At 47.3% G+C, this 23015-nt stretch overlaps 1 long non-coding RNA gene across 1 annotated transcript in view; it reads left to right on the top strand.

Annotated features, from left to right (window-relative positions):
• The first annotated feature begins 1471 nt into the window (after positions 1-1471).
• The window catches only part of LOC146026784 (uncharacterized), a 149325-nt gene continuing 127781 nt past the window's right edge, over positions 1472-23015 (top strand). The window contains exons 1-2 of the long non-coding RNA XR_014454541.1: positions 1472-1565; positions 1804-1956. This is a non-coding gene — a long non-coding RNA (uncharacterized LOC146026784). The remainder of the gene's footprint in view (positions 1566-1803; positions 1957-23015) is intronic.

The raw sequence follows: 23015 nt of genomic DNA, 5'->3' as shown, positions 1-23015 counted from the left end.
GTAGGACTGGCCCGCAGCATATTCAGAGGTATAATACTCATCATGCTCACCATCACCCGGAAGGTAGACAGCATCCAGAGACCCGGCCTCATGCGGCGTCCCTGCTGCAGCTGCAGTTGCCTGCGTAATGTTCTATCCAGAATGATGGTCCACGTCCGCGTCTGCCCGCTGGGGAACTGATGAGACCTCGAAAGAAGCATGCCAAGTGGTTAGTGACTCACTTATGACCAGTGCAAAAACCCAACCCCACCCTGCAATTGTGAGGGGGCGGATGTAGCACCATAGCCAACTCTGCTAGAAGGGGCCTGAGGGTTGGGCGGGGATGAGCGGGGAAACCCGTCTGACCGGTGGGAGCCGGGAGTGGCTGGACAGAATGCCCAGGGAATCCCGCTTAAGCCTGGGGAGAATATACAAACTACACACAGTTAGGGCCATGGTGGGAATGGAACCACTAACCTCAGTGCTGTGATGTAGTAGTGCTAACCGTTACACCATACATGCTGCCCTGGGCCTGTACCATCTCGGCCTCAAGGGCCGTGAAACCGCCCCCCCCCCCCCCCCCCAGGGAAAACCACTGACTGGGACGGGTGGGTAGATGTACACGAAGTGCCATCGGGACGGGTATGGTGTCTGAAGGCCCGGGGCAGGAAAATGGGCCCGGACCCTGGGTAATACCCCGATGGGTTAACTGTGCAGGCGTGCTGCTTGTGGCGACGCACATGGCACCCCCCTACCTTGAGGGTGTGTGAATTGATACTTAATGGGAGCCCCCGCCATGGTCATATAGCATTGGCAGCGCCCTGACCGGATACCAGGCCCCCCAAACGATGAAACCCACTTGACCCCAGAGGGGGGGTGGGTGTGGGAGGTGACGGTGCCCGGACGGAACCAGGGGCATGTGGGTAGCGGGGGTGCCCTGGCTAGGTGGGTGACCCCCATGTGCCTGCTGATAGGGCCCTTTGATAGCAGGGAAGCAAAGCGGCAGCATGGGGGGCAAGGGCTCCATGGCCTGCTGCCAGTATTCCTTGGAGGGGATCCAGGCCACCCTCATACCTGGGTGACCTGGCCCCCCTTGTACCGTAGGGATGTCTGCCGTCCCTGGGTAATTGTGCATGTGAGCCCGCCTCTCCTGGGCGGCTCATTCGACCCCCTTGCAGAATCTCTTTTTTTTATTCCCAGCTATGGGGTAAGAAATGTAACCCTGAACCCCATGGTGGCTCTCTAAACAGCCCGTCCCCTTTCTAGTTGCCCAAAGTTGGGCACGCCACACTTGAGCCACAATGACTCTTCTGTGGAGAGGCGCAGGTGCTGGGGAACATGAGAGCAGGGAGGAGGCGCGGGGACGGGGGACTGTGCAACCGTGTGCACTCCCCGCGCCCCGCATGCGCCGCCCACGCGCCTGGGAGATCAAGCGGCGAGTCGGGCGGTGTTGTGTCCGCAGCGCTCACCGCCGGAGGGGGACGGGTAAGACTGGGGGAGCCGGCCTGACGCGCTGACCGCGCCGTGCTGGAAGGGTCCCAGGGGAGAAGCCTGGGAGCCCGTCTGCCGCCACCGGAGGGGGACGGGTAAGACTGGGGGAGCCGGCTTGACGCGCTGACCTCGCGGTGCTGGAAGGGTCCCAGGGGAGAAGCCTGGGAGCCCGTCTGCCGCCACCAGGTGCTGCGATGCAGACAGTGGCCGGACAGACTCCACGAGCCAGCGGGGAGGGGGGGCAGAGCGGAGGGAGCGGCGCATTGCTGTTAGGGAGCAGGGATGTGAGGCTACAGTAACATGACTTAACTTATTTTCTTCACTCCTCTACAGGTGCAACGCGACGCTGATCCTGACTCTGCTTCCCCAAGAAAATCCAGACTCAAGAGGAAGATGGATCACCTGACTACCTCTTATATACCTACACCTAAGCTACCACCCCTTCTACACCTGATTGGCTACCCCATCTACACTGCACTTCTATGGGTAAGTGACACTCTGATTTCTATCTTTGTCATACCATCCCAAACTGCACCGACTCTTATATTCCCTCATGCCTAGGCAGCCCTCGCTCTCTCTTATTTACACTGCGGCTTTTATTTACCCGCACCCCCATACTGGCCGATTCAGACCCGTAATCGGGCAGTGAATTCGGAGATGAAATATTACATACGCTGTGCGCATGCGGGAGGTGCACCTGCAAACAAAGCCAGGAATGGATTGCTACCGCTGGATGATTGACAGGTTTTCAGGGAGTGCCGCCAAAAAAATGCAGGCGGATCCCAGCCGTTGGGAGTGAGGGACCGGTAGTCGAAATTCAGATGGTCAAAATACAGACAACCGTTGGCACAATACTGACACATTAAAAATGCAGACACATCGTTATGCCGACATGGTCGAAATGGCGACATTTAAAATGTCGACGTGTCAGAAAGTCGGCATGGGTTTTTCGTGATTTTTTTTCCTTTGAAACTGACTTGTTCTCACGATCCAAGTGGGCATAGAGTTAGATTATAATAGTGCGCTCGGTGCCCGTGTCGACATGTAGTGACAGAGACACAAAAACCCATGTCGACATTTTAACTGTGCATTTTACCGTGTCTGCATTTTAACCATGTCAGCATAATGAATGTCAGCATTGTCGGTATTTTGACTGTCTGCCAATGCTTTTAGGTATTACCGCTGGTATTTTGAATGTCGGGAAATGATACTGAACCCTTCAGAACAACTGAACATCGCCTGCCGGGCACCCCCCCCCCCCCCTGTTCACCTGGTGCCATCCTCCACCTGCCCCGCCCCTTCCCAATGCGAACGCCTCGGTGAGTGTGATACTCGCCAAGGCGTTCGCACAAGGAGTCTGCACATGAATTCGGCCCCTTCCGATCGGATCTGAATTAGACCCCAAGGACGAAATGTAATAGGGGGCGTTTTTTTAGACATGTGCGATTTTTGGTCAAAAACGGACGAAATCGCACGTTATCCAAAAATCGCACATGTAATAGTGTATAGAAGTCGTTTTTTTTACAACAAAAAAACAGCGTGGGTTTTCTCTATGTGTTTCTTTTCTTTTAACATTCTTTTTACAGGTGGACTACAAGTCCCAGCATGCGGGGGGGAGGTCTGCTGGTACTTGTAGTTCTCCTGTATAAAGCAGTGTTAGGAATGTGAGAATTAACCCTTTCACGCCAGCGTACACTGGCCACGGACGCCGGTGACAGCCCTGGACTTCAGCCCTGGATGGGTGAAGCCTGGGGGGAGACCCCTTTATTGGGGGGGTCCCCACTTCTCCAGGTACCCCGTCCAAGGCTGACCAGCCACGGTGCTCATGTTTCGGCCGGGGGACCTTATATAAAAAGTGTCCCCCGGCTGTGGAATGACACCACGGGCTGTTGGAGCCCGTTGCTGGTTTCAAAGTAAAGGGGATCCCGAGATTTTGTGTCCCCCGTATTTTTGGAACCAGGACCGGTCCAAGAGTCTGGGGTTGGTTTCAGAAATACGGGGGATCCCTACACTTTTTGCCCCCCCCGTATTTTTGGAACCAGGTCCGGCTCAATGAGCCCGGGGCTGGTTATGCTCAGGAGGGGGGACCCCACGCCGCAAATTCGCATCTCATTACATATGCGAATTTGCGGCAAAAATGCGATTTTTAATGGTGCGATTTTTGAACATGTGCCAAAATCGCAGCCTATTACATTTCTCCCAAGTGTCTTAATAATGAGAAATGTTCTTGAAAGCTGTTCCATTTATGGTAGCAGGATATTGGTGCCAACAATAACATCTTATTTCCAAGCATTAAATTCATATTTAGTTTTCATTCCAGATGATAGTTTTCAAATAAAAGTTCTGTAGAATGCTGGCTCCTATATAATAGCCCCATAAACACCGGAAACAAATAAAATATCAATCACAGACTTGGATAGCGGCACAGATATGGCTACAATGTGTAATAGAAAGCCATTACATGGGATATATATACGATACATTGCAGAGTTTATTTATTCTCCTGCTGTACCAGAGGTTCCCAAACTTTTTTGAATCAGGACACCCCCTGAATATCAGAACTTTCTATGAAATAAAGTGAATTGTGTTTATATCTCATCCTTAGCGTCGGTTTGTGTGGTAATGGGAAGGATTACCTTCTGTTTGTCCACAATTTTCCTCTTACATTTGCATACCTCCCAACTTTTGACCTGAAGAAATAGGGACACTCGCGCGGCGAAGCCGCACGAGCGCCCGAAAAGGGGGCGGGGCGTATGCAAATGAGGGTGCGGCTTATGCTAATTAGCCGCAACCTCATTTTCATACGAGAATAGACGCTGTGCGCATGCGCACAGCGTCTATTCTACTAGATTGGGGGGTCTCCCAACTGCCACCCCCCGCAGTGGGACAATGCCTGCCGCGGGTGGGACAGCGGGACAGGACCCAAAAATCGGGACTGTCCCTCTAAAATCGTGACAGTTGGGAGGTATGCATTTGCCATAAATAATTTTTCATGGCCATATAACACCAATCCAGGGCACCCCTGCAAGTTCCCCAAGGCACTCCAAGGTGCCACGGCACACAGTTTGGGAACCACTGAGCTATACTATAATATATACGGTCTATAATATCCATTGTATTACTGTAAGTTGTGAGTATAATGCACTTTCCCAGCTTCGCAGCTACACATCACTAATATATTCTGGAGCGTTACTGGAGAAGAACAAAGGGAAGGAATATTCCTGTATTCATAGTATAGCTGCTAAGCTCACAATTAACCTAAGTGTATCATTTTATTGTGGGAAAAACCTTTTATCATTGTCAGTGGGCAGGGACCTGGCACTGCCGGGCACCTCTCCACACCGACTCAACAGCAGCTGCCGGAGAGGCTGGCACCCACACAAGCTAATACTCGCAGTAAGGAGTTCTGACAAGGTTTCTAATCATTCGCTTACCTGATACACTGGGGATAATTCAGAGATGAACGTAAACCAATGGTTTACGCACATTTCCACTGTTCACTAAACAGCACGTGCGAGGGTCCTGCATAATCAGATTCTATTTCCCACTAAGCACTGATTGGCAGGTTGAGGCCCCTTTGGGGATGGTACGTCATGGGAACGTAGAATGTTCTTGAAAATATGAGTGCCTACCAGGGTTGGAATGGGCACAGGGTAAATCTCAGGGGAAAAGAAGATCAACACCTGCCATTTGCTTCAAGTTTAACAATGGAGTTGACTCTTGGAGTCCTCCTTCTTTGGGGGATAGACTCAGGGGCACCGCCAGATTCTGGAGCACCTAGGCAGCTGTCTAAAGCCGTCTAATGATATATCCCGTCTTGATTACAGGGTCCTATTGTGGTTGGCCAAGGCTCTGTGGTGGCTAGACATACCCCTAAAGCATTGGTTAATACCACTGCCTATCTCTAGGGTGCCCAGTTTTCAAGGCGAGCCTTGGCCAGTGGCTGCATCTTCATACGCCGGTTTCCCGCACCTAGCAATGTGAACCAGCCACTTTGGAGATCCACTGAGTGATCTGGGTCTATCTCTTAAACACGCCCTGAGTCCTTAATTACTTGCACCACCCTTGAGTGGTCTAGCACAGAATGTGGCTGAGCTTTTCCTGGCCACTTTGCTAGTCCTGAATGATCTCCTATGATATTTCTTGTCTTCTTATGGGTCCTTGTTTATCATGGCATCACCTCCAATCCCAGCTAGGAATGGCCATCAGAAACTGATCAGCGCGTGCGCAGTAGCTTCTTCGGTACGGCGCATGCGCTGGCCCCCAGTCTCTATGGGCTGCTTCGGCAGCAGTCCATAGAAGCACGAAACAAAACTCTACCGTGCTGAAGAACGAGAATTGTTCAAGCAGACCTAGCAACCAATCAGCTGCTGGATATCATTTTATAGAATGCACTTGATAATTGTTGGCCGTAGGTAATTACTCCATCTTCCCGCTTTAGAATTTTTTATGAATGCCCCACAGCCCAAGTAGAACTCACCCTCAGGGTTTAGGGCAGCAATGTCTGCTGTGCCGTAGGGCTGCCCATGGCCAACAGCCACAAAGGATAATTAACTGCGAAGATAAACAATGTTTTTGTGTCTTCGTCTCATTTCCGGGACCTCTCATCGTAACATAAAGTGTTTATAAATAAATCTATTTGCAAGTACTGATCTGCAGACTTTGATGTGAGTTAGCGCTCTGTGAAATATATCGGTGCCAAGACTTGGCCGTAAAATGCATCTACAGCTTTACACGATGAGAAATTTCAGCTGAGACAAGCGTCTCATCTGGAGCGAGATGTTTAGTTGGCCATTACGTCTGAAATGTGAGAACCATCTGTCCAGACTCAGGAGCCGGATGCTGGGAAGGTGGCGAAGACTTGTAAAGCCGATCTGTGTTTATTTTCTCTTATTAAATGCTGTTGAGTGAACATTACACGGTAAATCCAAGAGGACAGATTGCTATAAACCCCTTGTATTGTGCTATTTAACCAAAGGGGTAACTAGAAATAAGCAGTAGGCAAACTTACCTACTTAAGATAGCTGCCCTGCTGGAGAGGGCGGCGTGGTAGGCGTGTAGGGAGCGTGGTGGGCAGCAAGATAGGTTGTCCAGGGTTGTGGCTTCACAATTGCGTCATCACTGTACAGTACAACACAGTAAAAGCAGTCGCTGTATAGCGGGGACGGCTACGATGACATGATTCAACGTGAAGGGTGGTGTAGGGGGGAGGGGCTGCTTGGGGGAAGGTGACGGGGAAATCCAGATGAGCATGGCTATGGCAACCAATAAAATTCTATCTATTGTACTAGATCACAGGTTCTCAAACTCGGTCCTCCGTCAGGACCACACGCAATTCATGTTTTGCAGATCTCCACACAAGTTATCTCAACCTTTTGACCTTTTAAAATGTGTCAGTGAGTAATAAGTGCACCTGTGCACCTGGCGGGTGATCTGGAAAATGTCAACTGGAGTACTTAGATATGGGTTTGAAAAACATTGTACTAGAGAAATGATAGCCAGTTTCTGATTGGTCACTATGGGAAACTTTTCCTCTTTGGAATGCTTGATAAATATAATTTTAGGGATATCGCTGCTTGTGCACAGATGCTCTATAGTCAGAGTGACTGATGTTCTAATTAAGGGGGTTATTCTAGTTCATTCTTTCTGACAAAATCCTTCTTAAGGTGCGTACACAAATACAGATTTTCTGTCGAATCTATCTGGTGGGAACAAAAACCTGGAAATGTATGGGAGCAACTGACAATCAAAAAATTGTTCCCAAACACTTGAAAACAGACAGTGATCAGTCAGACAAATTGTTTAATCGTTCTGATATAACAAATTTATCAAAGCATATATTTTTTTATTGTTTTCCTGCATTTGGGTGGAAATTTTTGATTGTCATATGCTTCAATACATTTCCAGGTTTTTGTTCCCACCAGATAGATCAGACAGAAAATCTGTACGTGTGTACACACCTTTAGATGGACAAAACCATGTGCACTGCGGGTGGGGCAGATGTAATTTGTGCAGAGAGAATTAGATTTGGGTGGGGTTTTTCTTCAAAGTGAGATCTATATTGCAGTGTAAAATCATGCAGTCAGTATTTTCCCTGCACAGAAACAAAAAAACTCACCCAAATCTAATTCTCTCTGCACATGTAACATCTGCCCCCCTGAAGTGCACATGGTTTTGTCCATCTAAGAAGGATTTTGTCAGAAAGAATGAACTAGAATAAACCCCTAAGTCACCTAAGCATGGATCATTTTAAAACTATTACTGACGGTTTTGCCTTGAGTATTGAGTTTTGGGACACATAGGTGACCGTGGGATACATATGGATGACTGATGGTTGAGATACCGGCAGTCAGAATTCAGGCGGTAGAGACCGCTGCCTAGTGTATATGGGGCTTTAGTGCCAAACTCCAAAGGTGAGATTCAGCTTTGATTTGATTTTGACTGTCCAATTCTGACTATCCGATTTTGGCCAATTGCACTTTAGATGTACTTCAGATTTAGAGTATCTTGCAATTTGGCCCTGGTTGGAGCTGCTACTGGTGGGTCTGTGTTACTGCAGCCTGTCTCCTCTGTGTTTGGTCTGTATACTCACCTGTCACATAAACAGGCCGTTGCCTCTGTGTCTGGCTGTCCAGTTGCAGTTTACCTGTGTATCAGGAGGTGTGTCCTTTCCCAGACATCCTGATTGGTAGTTGCTCCCTGTATTACCCAGTCTGCCCTAAGCTCTGTGCTGGTTATACTGTTTGTTTCTAGCTATTGCAGCAGATTATACTCAGTCTTTCCTGACAAACCCTGATCCTTATCTAGTCCTGACTAGCCTGTGTTACCCAGAGATACACTGAACATGTTCCTGTATACTGTACTTCTGCATATTCCAGCCTGTACCAGAGCCTCTGCTTCAGTCCTGTGTATTATACTGTACCTTTCCCTGTCTGTCCCCGCTCATACTGAGCTTCTGTTTATGTCTTGTGTATATACCTGTGCTTAGGTGTCTGTACATCTGCTACTGGCACTGCTCCCCAGCCCTGACCCTGTACCTATTTGTTTGTGTTGCTATTGGCAGCGACTCCAGAGCCTGTCTGTTCACCTGTTTGTTACAGTACTGAGATCACTTCCATATACTGACCCTGCCTGTCTGTACCTTTGCCCACTTGTGCCGGCGCTGCTCCACAGTCCAGTCCAGTAGTCCACTTGTCTGCCTGTAACAGGTATTGCTTCACATCCAGTTCTGTCCATTTATCAGCTCATATTGTACTCCGTCTGCATTGTTAAATACCTTGACTGATGTGGTTCAGTACCCTGTACTTATAACATCTACTGTACAGTGACGCTAGTGTGCATCATCCGCCGCAGTGCCAGGCGCACAAAGTAGTGTGCTAAGTGTCTATTGTTTGCCCTGTGTGTCTGGTCCTTCCAGGGCCGGTGCAAGCCCCCCGCCCGCCCCAGGCAAACAAACCCTGTGCCGCCCGCCGGCTGCGGACGATACTGCGGCACGGGGGGGGGGTGGCGGGCGATACTGCGGTGGGCGATTCCCCCCTCCGGAGCGCAGGTGGTGCCGCGCAGAAATCCCCCCAGCGGGGAGTGGGCGGCGCGGGGGGAGCAGCGTTGTTTCATGCCACGGGCAGGATAGGAGAGGGGAGGGCGGGGGGAGCAGCGTTGTTTCATGCCACGGGCGGGATAGGAGAGGGGTGAAGGAGGAGGAAGGAAGAATCACAGACTTACCTGCTCCCCGCTCCCTGCTCTCGGGTACCTCTCTATGGTACCTCGGCGGCTCAGTACCGCCCTCCAGCGGCCGGCGCCCTAGGTAAATGCCTAGTCCTGCCTAGTGGTGGCGCCGGCCCTGGGTCCTTGTGTCCCAGTCTGACTCCAGTCCTGTATTTGCCTCCTGCAGCAGCCTTGTCCACCGCCATAGTTTGCAGGAGGCTTTAAGGACTGCAGCAGCACCATCTATACCACCTTGCTGGCATCCCTCACAGGCCCTAGGCCAAATACGTTCTACAGAGGAGGTAGTCAGGATAGACTTGCCTGCACAGTCTATTTTTCTATTCGATACTGACCAAATGTGCATCGGCATCGAATCAGCATCAAATGTGTCTGACTCACTTACTATTCAATTTTGACTATAAAGTCAAAATCAATAGCCAAAATCACACCATGGCCCTTATTCAGATCTGATTGCAGTAAAAATGTATTTGGAAAATGGGCAAAACCATGCTGCACTGCAGGTGGGGCAGATGTAACATGTGCAGAGAGAGTTAAATTTGGGTGGGGTATCTGAAACTGAAATCTAAATTGCAGTGTAAAAATAATGCAGTCAGTATTTACCCTGCACAGAAACAAAATAACTCACACAAATCTAACTCTCTCTGCATCTGTTACATCTGCCCCACCTGCAGCGCACATGGTTTTGCCCATTTTCCAAAGAAATTTGTACTGCGATCAGATCTGAATAAAGGCCAATGTGTCCACAATTAATTCTCCCTCTCTGCAGCCTAACCCTAAATCCCCCCGAGTGCCTAAACCAGACCACCACCTCCTTTTCTAACTGACCCTAACCTGCATACGAAATGATGTCAGATTCCGGTGGTAGTTGGGATATCGGCATCGATACATCAATTGAACTAGGCATCCTGACCTCCTAGTTCAAACTACTGATACCGTACAACCCATATAAAGTCTAAATCAAATATCCTCTCAACCAGTGGCGTAACTATAAAGCCCCCCAGGCTCCTCTCCAGCGTGTTTCCCCAGCGTGTGACGTGATGACATCACAGGCATAACGGAGAAGCTGAAGCAGGAGAGAGGAAGAGAGACCAGCAGACACTGCTGCTTCCCTTGGCTCCGACGCATCCCAGGCCGCCCTAGCACGCCCATCCGCCCGCCCATCCGCCCGCCCATCCTGTACACAGTAGCCAATAGCCGGCTCTGTGTACAGTCAATTGAATCAGTGGGGGGATTTGTCATCTCTGCCATGGCTGCGGCTGACTCGCCTCTGGTGCTCAGCCAGTGGACAGCGACAGGCAGCAGCATGTCAGTGCCTCGAGCGGGTGCCGGCGCCCACACAGACCCTGCTGCTGCTTGCTCCCCCAAGCGGCTGCTGGGGCTGCCTTACAGTAGTTACGCCACTGCCGTCATCCAGTAAAGTCTGTAACTAAAAATTCCCCTTTTGGGATATGTTTCATGTAATAATAGCGACATAACAGAATTTCCCGCTCGGGTGCTGATCATTAATTGTAACTGAGCCGCCAGGCCTGTCCGGCGAGATAACGCAGTACCTACGTCTCCTGCTTTCATTGTGATCTAGCATCGTTCTGTGCTGGAAAACGTTTTCATCATGACAAAGCAGTTTAAGTGCAGAGAAAAATTAATGTTCTCCACTACATCCCCCAAGCACCAGAGACCGGGGGAGAATTCACTAAAGATTCTAAATATGAACAGATGATGTTGTCCATAGCAACCAAATACTATAATTTTTTTAGGATGCAATGTAAGGGCAACATCATCTCTTTTAATTTTTAGAAGCTGTGGTAAGGGCCTAATTCAAACTTAATCGGAAGGGGACGAATTCGGCATGGTGGGGGGTGGTGCTGACCTGTTTGCTAGGCTGAATTAGGCCCTAAATTTACTCCTGAGTGCATACTCTGGCCAAGTGTGAATCGACATCCGTCTTACTCATAGTTACCTACCCTCCTGCATTCAGCAGGAGACTCCCTGAAATAGCAGCAATCTCCCTCTCTCCCTCATTAGTCTAGCAATCTCCCTCATGTCACCTAGCCCACATTACACTGTTACCTCACCTCCTGCATTCTGCAGGAGACTCCCTGACATAGCAGCAATCTCCCTCTCTCCCTCATTAGTCTAGCAATCTCCCTCATGTCACCTAGCCCACATTACACTGTTACCTCACCTCCTGCATTTTGCAGGAGACTCCCTGACATAGCAGCAATCTCCCTCTCTCCCTCATTAGCCTAGCAATCTCCCTCATGTCACCTACCCCACATTACACTGTTACATCATAGTTACCTCCCCTCCTGCATTCTGCAGGAGACTCCCTGACATAGCAGCAATCTCCCTCTCTCCCTCATTAGTCTACCAATCTCCCTCATGTCACCTAGCACACATTACACGGTTACATCATATTTACCTCCCCTCCTGCATTCTGCAGGAGACTCCCTGACATAGCAGCAATCTTCCTCTCTCCCTCATTAGTCTAGCAATCTCCCTCATGTAACCTACCCCACATTACACTGTTACATTTTTGGGGAAAAAGGAATGAGAGACAGATACATTTACATTGAATCATCAGCACCATTTCCCAGCACTTTACCAAGTATAGTATCTCTTACTAACTGCTTTGGGGCTCATCTACATTTGGATATAAGCAATTTTAAAAGATCCCCCTCATATGTAGCAGTACACAGCCACGCTTCTAGGTGCCACATTCACAATCTCTCCATATATGGAACTAGACACGCCCCTTGGGTGGAGCATGACACGCCCCCTCAATGGGGTGCTGTGCAAAATTCTACTACCAACCAACTATAATCTCCCTGAAACTAGTTTTCAAAAGTAGGCAAGTATGGTCTTACTGTCAGATGCACCTGGCTTTTACCAGATATATCTGCAGCTCATTACAATGAGTCTTGGACAGCCTCGTGTGTCTGTGATTATTTGCAGTTGTGGAACGCTAAGCTTTCTAGAGACCATTAATATGAATTAATAATGACATGTTACATAGAACCACGTTATGGAAAATATCTCTTCCCACTTGGGGGTCACATTTTGCATTGCGTGGATGTCAGAAGGTGGGGGAGCGGTTTCCTGTTCTCCAGAAATGTTTCAGATCTCGTGCTAAGAAGGAGAACATCTATTTTTGTGCTTGTTTGCTGATCCGTTTGACTTAAAAAGGTAATGCGATTGTGCAATTATTATTCATTTAGTAACAGGATAAAATTGGAACAAACAGGACTGGCTGCATTCCAAACTTATTTGAAGGTAAAATTAAGAAATTTCATTTACCGTAACTGTAACAATAGAAAAGCAGAGGAGATTGTTTCCCTGAGTCTCTGCCGAGAGATATTGCAAAGATTAGAGATTCCGACGATAATATACAGATAATGAGTCTTAAGATGCTGCTATAGGAAAAGCAAGCGGAATGGGGCCCACACACAGCCACAGGCCACTGGAGGGTGGAAGTGAGCGGGAAAGCTACCGCAGCAGCAGCAGAGGAGCAGGAGAGCCGCATCGCACTCCCCCCCAGCAGCACGGCAGCCACATTGCACTCCCCCTCCCACCCCTGTGGCGGGCGGCAACCTCGCGCACCCCCCCACCCGGGCAGCCACATCGCGGACACCCTGCCCCCCCACGGCGGCCGGCAGCCATATCGCTGACTACCCCCCCCCCGGCCACCAGGCACCCACATCACGCATCCCCCATCCCGTGGAGCAGTTGAGCGCCGGGGCACCCCTCCCGCCTGGTTCGCTCCGGTGCCTAGCACCGGCCCTGCCTACACATATTGCAGGGGAAGCTTTGTGCTGAGTGATCTAGTATCGTTCAGATCTCTCAGCACAGATCGCTCAGCACACAGTGCTGCACCGGCGATGTGTGCTGAGCGATCTGTCACTGCCCTTGTTCTAAATAGAGTGAACACGGGCGATGACTAGATTTATATTACATGCTTGAAATATCGAACCCGGCGATAATGATGCGCGTGGCCACGCAACACTATCGCTATGAGCTCTACACACGGGATACGGTCATTGGGTCACCACTAAGTAGGTGGACAAGCAGGTAGGTCAACATGGGTTAGGTTGACCGCGTTAGGTCGTCAGGGTCATTAGGTCGACATGGGGAGGTCGACATGGGGTTTTCTTATTGTTTTTTGAGCCAACATGTGTCGATAGGCGGTATTTCATGCCCTACCATCCACTAGGGTGCCTGACAGTGTGCCCAAAGCATGGTGAGCGCACACGCTGGTACGTTTCAGTGTCCATGTCGACACAACATGTGCCGACAGGTGGTATTTCATGCCCTACCATCCACTACCATCCACTAGGGCGTGGCGGGAGAATAAAATAGTGTGCCCAGCGTAGCGAGGCACCGTGCCCGAAGCATAACGAGCCATGCGTGTGTGTGTATCTGTGTGTTTTATTATGGTGAGTCTTGTTTGAAATGCAAGCTACAGTATATATTCAAAGAATTGGAGCTTTCCACTTAGGCACAGAATATTCTTTCCATTTTCAGACCTATTAGGCTACAGGGAAGGCAGCGATGTGATTTGTATAATTTTCTGGAATAATTTCCATTTCTAGGGATTAGACCAGCGCTAATGATGACAGGTTGACGTACAGTGTCAATACCCGGCTGACCAGAAGAGAAATGGAAATGAGAGCAGCAGGGCCGATGGAAGCAGAGTTATTTCATTGCAGAGTGCAGCTCGTTAGCGGAGGCTACAAATTAATAGTTTGCAGCCACTGGGAGAGCAACAGCAAAACTCCTGACTGCTGGCTAAGGGCCTATTACAGTCCGCAGAATTCTTCATAGGAATATTTTGTGGAGCCGGGATCGTATCGGAGAAGTTTCTATGATTTGTGGCACAAAGGTTTCCTTGTGATGTTGTGCACTTGCTTTTGCACATAAACACACATTTGTCGGGGCAGTTTAAGCCATCGGGGGGCCCGGGTCACTTTAGACAGGGGGCCCCCTCCCACTTGTCATTACTGGCTGCAAACTGCACAGGAGAACATTACACTGTCAAAACAGAGTCAAGGCAATCAATAGGTAACTGCAGGGTGGGGGTTAATAAATAAATATATATATATATATATATATATATATATATATATATATATATATATATATATATATATATATAGTCGACTTCCAGAGGCGGGCACCCACGGACTTGCTCCCAGAAATGAGTCACTCTTACAAGAGTTTAGCAAGCTTTTAGGCTTTTATTGTAGCCCTTCGTCAGGCAACACATATACAGATATCTGTATATGTGTTGCCTCACGAAGGGCTACAATAAAAGCCCGAAAGCTTGCTAAACTCTTGTAAGAGTGACTTATTTCTGGGAGCAAGTCCGTGGGTGCCCGCCTCTGGAAGTCGACTGTATTTCTTAATTGCTGGTGCACCGCGGCTGTTGCAAGCAGCTGGGGAGTGTGCCCATCATCTGGATTCTTTTATATATATATATATATATATATATATATATATATATATATATATATATATACCGCATAAAAAGTCAGTGTTTGTTACTCTGTAGGAGACCTCACAGGCTCAGCACTGCCAGAGGCATTAAAAACCCTCCCATAGCGAGGCCGCTGCTGCTGCTGTCTTCCATGGGCCTGAGAAGCATGTGATGAGTTTCATCAATCAGAGCTCAGCACAAGCCTCTCAGCCTCTGGCCTCTTGTGCAAAGTCTCATGGGTCTACTCCCAGTAATGCAGTGCAAACTTGTGCAGTCAGTGGGCCTTGGCTCCCGATGCTCAGCACCATTAATCATTGTCACATTGGCAGATAGGTGAAGCTGCAGCAATACCCCACTCCCATGCACAAAACCTTTAGCTAAATAATATATATATATATATATATATATATATATATATTATTTTTTTTAAATACATGCTGACTATAGGGGGAACTAGATACAGGGGGCCCTGGAGTACTGACCCCCTGAGCGCACCCCCCCCCCCCCCTTAATCTGGCCCTGCCTGATTGTACAGAGAACCACATGGACTGGGAGCAGTTGCGGATTCACCACTAGAGACATGAGGCACGTGCCCAGGGGCGCCACCTGCTGGGAGCATCATCCCCACAGATAAATCATTGTTAACTACTGCCTATGGTGCGGCAATGATCAGCATGGCGCAGTAGGCATGTACACAGTGGCGTAACTATAAAGAATACAGTATCTATCCTTATGTATCAATGCCTATTTCCCTATAGATTGTAAGATTGCGAGCAGGGCCCTTATACACATTTGACTGTCTGTAAATACGCTGTTTGTTGTATCACTGTCTCCTTTGTAAAGCGCAAAGGAATATGCTGCACTATATAAGAAACTGTTAATAAAATAATAAATAAAATAAATAACTAGCGGTGGCGGGGGGAGCAGGTGCCACCGGGCGCAGGTTCACGGCGCTCACGGAGGCTGCCAGGAGCTCTGTGTGAGCTCTGCAGCAGCCAATAAGGATTAGCAGACTTCTCTCTCTGGCACTGTGTGAGGATGCTCAGTGACCTGCCCCATGAACCACCAATGGGGCGGGTCACTGAGCGTCCTCACACAGACAGCCAGAGAGTTCCACCCTGCCCGCCGCTCCCCCTTACACCATGGCCGCTGCTCCCCCTGCCCCTTCCTCACTTGTAGAGAGCAGGATGCTCTCCTCCCGGCCCTGATGGATTAAAGCAGTGCAGGTACTGTTCAGTCTGTTTTTTTATTTTCCTCACTAACACTATTTCTTTAATATTTGAATTACACTTTCTTTTTTTACTCTCTTTATATATAGCTTCGGCTTCATATCACTAATATTTATTAACACTATAGTATCGCACTGGCGTGCCACACTGGGCTTTCTAGCTTATGCTAGTTTTTTGGGGTGCCGCATCCTGCACCTAGTATAGCGTTAGGGACCCCCAATATACAGAGAAGCCTTGACGTGTCTTGGGGGCATATCATACACCTGCGCAGGTATACAGTATGTAACCAATATCTCTGAATTCTATTATCATGTAGTGCTCAAGATTGGTTACTAATACCATTCAGCGAGCTGGGGGAAACAATGTCTTGGATTACTTACTGTTCAGTCTGTACCTGCGCTGTCATCGCGTTTGTGGTGGGGGGTGTTTGGCGGGGGGGGGGGTGAAGCCAGAATTTTTTAAGGCGGGGGAAGCTACTCTTTACTAGTTGCGGTGTTGCATGTAAAGTCTCTGGGAAGCCAGCAGCCGCCGTAGCTTTGTATTCCAGGGCTGGATCCCGGGTCTTCAAAGCAGCGCTGCAATAAAGTTTTATTTGTTTATTACGGCACAGAAATGAATCCAAAGAATGTGGTCAATTTAGAATAACATAACTAGTCTAATAACAGGAACGCAGTCCAGAGCTCAGCTTGATACAAGCAGGAATGCCATCAGAAATTGTGGGGCCCAGGACAGAGAAAAAGGGCAGGGCCCCCCTTCCCCTTCTGAATCCGCGACATGTCTGAGAACTTTGGTGTCCACAGCACTGACCACACTACTCAACCTCTACATTGCTTTATGGGAAATGTGAACTTTGTTTATGATAAATTATACTTGATAGACTGCAGTCCTGGGCCCTCTTTCTGTCTGGGCCCAGGACTGGAGTCCCCGCAGTCCCCCCCTGATGGCTGCCCTGCATACAAGTATCAATTGCCGGCATCCTGCACGGGCACAGAACTCAGACTTCATTACATTCCGCCCACTATATGTTATTGCTAATATAGCTGGATGAATGAGATACAAGGGGCCGATGCGAAGCTGAACACATGCCAGTTTTCAGAGTGTATCTTGCATATTTTTCCATTGCACGTGCTGCGTAACCGCGTGTAAGTATCACAACATGCTGCAGTGTCATACGCATTTCAGTCGCAGTTCCCGCCACATCTTCAGGGGTGTAATAGTGGTTTCTCATATAGACAATGATCAGAGAGAAAGTTGGGATCTGCATTGCTGTTGGGTAGGATAAATGCACCCAATTCAGATGGATCTTCTGCACCAAAAATATTGCTGGAGTAAGTGCTCCCTGATGAAGTTGATGATGCGTATCAAAGCTAGCATACATGCAAATATACGCCATTTATTACACACACTATTATAATCTAATTCTTGGTCCACTTGGTTAGTAAAGTATTAAAAAACACCTGTTTTGGAAAAAAATGTAAACTCATATTTGCCTCACCTTTTGCTCATGGTATGTTGACCCTTTTTATGTGTTGACCGTTACTGGTCAACCTATTGACTTTTCAACCTCTTTATTGTCAACTTACCGACCACATCCCGTGGCATCTAATTCAGTGATGCTCACCTTGGACTGTTGCAGAACACCCGCACTAGGTCATTTATTATCTATGTTTTTCAACGACTAGATGTCCTACTGTTGTGTGATTGTGCTGCAGGGACAAAATATAAGATAGCAATAATGTTGAAAGAAAATAAAAGGTGATTTCACCGGGAAGTAGAATTCATTTCCAACCATTGAGCAAATTTGTTTTTAAAAGTCTAAAAGTGCCACAGACGGTTCATTAGTGTCCTGTGCAGTCCGCCCCTCGGTGAGGATGTGACTGCTGAGTGCTTTGTGTTAGAATGTAGCAGTTTATTACGGTTTCAGAATTACCAGTAACAGCGACATTACATCGGGAGCGTTTTCCGAGCAGAATTCTTGCCACATTTGGATTGTATTCTAGGCTTATTCTGGGTTTCTCTTAAGAGAACCGAGCGTTTCCACTTTTTACTGAACGGGATGACCATTTTTTTATTATATAAGGAGACATCACACAGTGGCTGTGGTCCTCCCCTCCCATTGGCCCGGACACGTCTGCGATGTGCGGACTGCTACTACACTAAAAAATTAGTGGTCCATTGCCACCCCCGCCGGCTCTGAAATTGTGATCGCAATTGCCTATGATCGCACTTACAGGGCTTGCGCATTTGTGCTTGGGCGCAGAAGTGTGGAAATCGCTGAATACTGATTTGATCACTTCTACGTATGGACTGAATCAGGAAGGAAGACTCAGGGCAGGAAAGAGCCCAACCATGTGCCCCTGTCGCACTTTCTTCACCACGTTTCCCCTGGCAATGAGACAACAACATCCTAGAAGGTCTTGGATCAGGACAGGTGGTGAGCAAATTGGGGGAAATCATGATTGGAAGCACCATAGTAGGGGCACATAGTCCATTCGGCTTGCATGAGAATTCTTTGTCGTACCTACGCCAGATTGAATCCCAAGATAAATAGAAGAGAGCATCTTCAATTAGTACACCGGGAACATGTAAAAAACATGCATCCAGTTCATGTATGAGCAGAGCACATCTTCACCCAACCTTTGTCTTAGCCGCCACCAAAGATTTACTAGCCTTAGAAGCAAGGAAAAAACATCTACATTACTTGACCCTACCAATTTGGTCATGCATCCAAGAATACAGGCCAAGACGAATAGACAACTCCACTCTAGAACTACACCTACTACACCGATGGCAATGCCTGGAGTGGTGAACTGCACCTTTGCACACCTGCAACTTGTTTGTCGGGACATTGAGTGATCAATGGAGGAAGACCCACAGCTGGCTCCCACCAAGAACATAAACCGCTCACCTAAGGATCCAGATGTAGACTAGCACGTGAGACTCACCACTGCCGCCATCCACTGAAAAAGAAGATGCTACCAGCAGAGCAGGAGCCTAGTAGGTCTGGGTGTCAGTAGGAAGCAGAGGAACAGATAAGCACAATCCACATACGCTACCCAGCTGCACAACCAAATGGGCTAAATGGTAACACATAATCCCTGCTTCAGTGAGAGAGAACACAGCATACCATCAGCATCTGTAGAGATACCTAGAACTTTCATTAAGCCGGTCAAGGTACCCACCACTGAGACAAGCCTCCTGGAAACACCCCCTAAATATAAGGTGGGCAGGCAGGCAACAGTGATGCAAACAAAAGGGTACCTGCTCTCTAAACAAAGGGTGCGGCCCTATCACAATAGATAGTCACCACGCTATCAAAACAATAGCAAACAAATAGGAAGATCGAATGAGGCGCTCCCACTTGGGATATGAAGTAATAGGTGATGTAGATGTCATATTCGATGCTGATGAATTTTGCCGGGGCTTAATACCTCTAAGAAAAAACAAGATAATCGCACTTTTCATAGTGTAGATAGTGTTTAAAGAGAACAATTTAAACTTTTCTCCTGACCAATCTATATGCTACGTAACAGAAGTGAGCCTTAACTTAGACCACAAGATATTTCGTATGGTACAGTATCGTCTGATGCTCCAATATCAAGTATTCTTTTTTCAATCTTCATATAGCTCAGATTAAAATTAAATGTTCCACATTGCGTAAACATTTATTTATAAACAATGAAAACAATCATAACAACTGGCATAGTACCGTGTCTGGCCTTCTGATCAAGGCTATTTATGTCGCCTTAACAACCAAGTGAATATGTCCTTAAGAGATTCCACAAAGTCCACTTCCCAAAATAGCTCCAAGATGGTAGAACAAAAGGTTCAGTCCTACAGTGTCTGTCCTTGTAGTATCACCAACGCATTTCTGCTTGATAACAAGCCTTCCCCTGAGGATTTTTGCTGAGAAGTCACTAAAGAGTTTCTGTTTAAGGACAATGATTTGCTGCAGCCGCTGTGATTGTTGCAGCTGCTCAGGAGTACCTGATGATGACTCTTATTAGCCCCATGTTGGACCCCCAGCTGGAGAGATAGCAGTAGAGCACCACATGTTTTCTTATCTGTGCTGTGTGCAGTGAGCTATAGTCTGCTGCTGCTAGTTTGCTGTGAGTGAGGGTAAGAAGTAGAATTGTTATTAGTAATCTTTAGTTAAACACATTTGTTTAATTAGAGTATCTGGTGTCTGAAATTATTTGGACTATACTATAAACGTATGAAGAACAAGTCAATAAATATAGGGAGTGCATTCAAGTTGCAGAGCATGTTTACAATTAAATAACATCTAATAGCCAAAAAAATATATTCTCTGTCCACCTTGGCAAGAAATATATGCTTATGGAAGAATTCACAAAAGGTCAAATTGCATTTGGAATTTATTGCCTAGGCATCACATTAATCATGTACACAGTGCTGAGCGAGGAGAAAGAAAGATCACAGCAAACAGGTGCAAACAAGAAACCCCGAAATTGCAGGCAGCAATGTTAGGACCAATAATTGCAACGTTTCCTAAAATTATAATGTTATTAATGTTATATAGAAATATATCTGCACATAGACACAGCCCATTTTTATAGCGCATGACATGGTCCCCACAACGCAGCCCCACGTTGCATTCTACTTTTTTTCAAAATCAGGCAAGTACAGTATGGAACATTTTCAGTCTGCGCAGGTGTCCCAAAAACATAGAGTATTTTGAAATTGTACACTGACCATTCCAATATCAGTGGGTGTTTCTGGGTGTCAACTGTGGAAGGTGGTTAGATGTCGATATGACGTGGTCAAGCCAATGACACTGGCAGCCACGTTCAAAGGAAGATTGTGTGCTTCCGTAGGGCCAGTGCAATCTCCGATTGTGAGACCGATAGCGCCTCTTTATGTAGCTGCTGCTTGCGCTGTCCCTGCTTATGTACATTACGAGGCGTTGCAGACCCCTTGCTGCACAATATAAATGAAAGAATAATTAAATATTGTATATTACAGTGTAACATATGTGCGCTACATGAAAAATACTATTTTTACATCTACAGCGGCCTCAGTCCAACTCTTTGGGTTTTGGCTGGTGATAAAGGGATTAAAACAAGATGCAGCCGGTCTCCCAGGCAGCCAGACATCTTCCAGACACCCTCCACAAATACAGTACAATGCAAGCACAACATGAAGACAGCTGCCTAAGGGTTGGAGGTTGCTAGGAACAACCACAGATTGCACGGATCTGCAAGCAGGGAGCTGCAGGGTTCTGGAAGGACGTGAAGTAATGTGAGGGGGTTAAATTCAGAGGTCACTGATTTCAGCAAAAAAAGAATAATTTTATCATCCTCTCAGCAAGAAAGGCAACAGCTGTGTGATAGAAAGAGACTACCGCAGGCTTCAAGGGGCCTCTAAGTCATGAGCTTGTCAAGTTTAACTCAGGGTGTCCAACTCAGCCAGAGGTGAGGTCAAAATCCAACTTGTACGCTGGTCTCTATCCCTAAGTGGGGATTTCAAAGAGAACTGAAAAGAAGAGATGGTACGCGGACATGGGAACCGTTGGGAAATGGCTCTTGTGGATGAAAGGAAAACTATAAACTTGTTATATATTCACTAAACAAAGAGCAGTGTCACAACAAAGTCATAACAAGATACATTTTTGGGCTGCAGAGAGAACAAAGTCCAACGTTACGCGACTCATCAGGAATCTACCGGGTTGGGTGGTTTTTACGGGATTGGAGAAAATGTAGAATGTTTACTATTAAAAACTGCTTTTTGGGTTTGGTTACCAAGAATGAATAAAGAGTCAACTTCGATAGACTTTGAGCAGAAATAACAACATACTGAATATAGCTCTGCATCTGATAATTGGTCAGTCATTAGTTTGAAGATGCATAATACAACAGTAATGTTGCTTATACGCATTGCCCACAGTAATCATGCCCATTTCACATAATGCCCACAGCAGTAGAACCCTTTACATAAAATGTCTACCATAATAGTACCCCTTATACAAAACTGCCAAAGTCGTACCCCTTATACACATAGGGGAAAATTTACTAATATGAATTTGTAGAAAAAGTTCGTATTTTCCTAGGAAAATACAAATTTTTGGGGCGTATTCGTATTTTTGGCATTTACTATGCCAAAAATACAAATATTCGTATTCATATTGATGGGACATTCGTATTTGTATTTACAAATACGAATGTCTACACCATTGTTAGAATACGACAGGAATCACCATTCTTTTGAATTCCTGATTTACTAAGTGGCCGTATTGAAAAATAGGATTTTGGGTACCTACCGGTAAATCCTTTTCTCATAGTCCATATGGGATACTGGGCTTCACTACTATGGGGTTTGAGACCTCCGCAGGAGAGACAGGCACATAAAAGAACTTTCAGTGTGGGTGCACTGGCTCCTCCCCTCAATCTCCCTCCACTAGTCAGTTAATGCAAAAACTGTGCCGAAGGAGAGCATGTTTGGAGTATGTGATAATGTATTGTGGTGAGATTCATCCAGCACACCCAACCGAACAACAACATATAAAAGGAGGTGAATCCTAACAACATAAGAGGACAGCTGTAAACTAGAAACAAGTCTATAGACATATCTATCCTATAGAAACCAAGGCAATAAGCCTAACAATGAAGTAGGATCTGACAGCAGAAAAGCCGCACCGAGGCGGGCTCCCAGTATCCCATATGGACTACGAGAAAAGGATTTACCGGTAGGTACCCAAAATCCTATTTTCTCTACCGTCCAATGGGATACTGGGCTTCACTACTATGGGGAGGTCCCAAAGCTACCAGAACGGGTGGGAACATGCGGATTCTGCTGTAGAACCGCATTCCCGAACTGGGAATCCTCCCTGGCCAGGGTGTCAAACTTGTAGAACTTCACAAATGTGTGTTGCCCTGACCAAGTTGCGGCCCTGCAGAGCTGCATTGCCGACACCCCTCGAGCAGCCGCCCAAGAGGTACCTACAGACCTGGTTGAATGAGCCTTTACTGAAAAAGGAAGCGATAAACCAGCTGATGCATAAGCCTGTTGGAAAGTACATCTAATCCACCTGGCAATGGTACGCAGTGAAGCAGGTAACCCCTTCTTCTGCGCATCATAGAGCACAAAAAGGCTGTCCGTCTTCC

This window comes from Crinia signifera, chromosome 8, assembly GCF_055691185.1.
Source record: "Crinia signifera chromosome 8, ASM5569118v1, whole genome shotgun sequence".
Taxonomy (NCBI): domain Eukaryota; kingdom Metazoa; phylum Chordata; class Amphibia; order Anura; family Myobatrachidae; genus Crinia; species Crinia signifera.
This window is presented reverse-complemented; position numbering and strand designations above follow the sequence as displayed.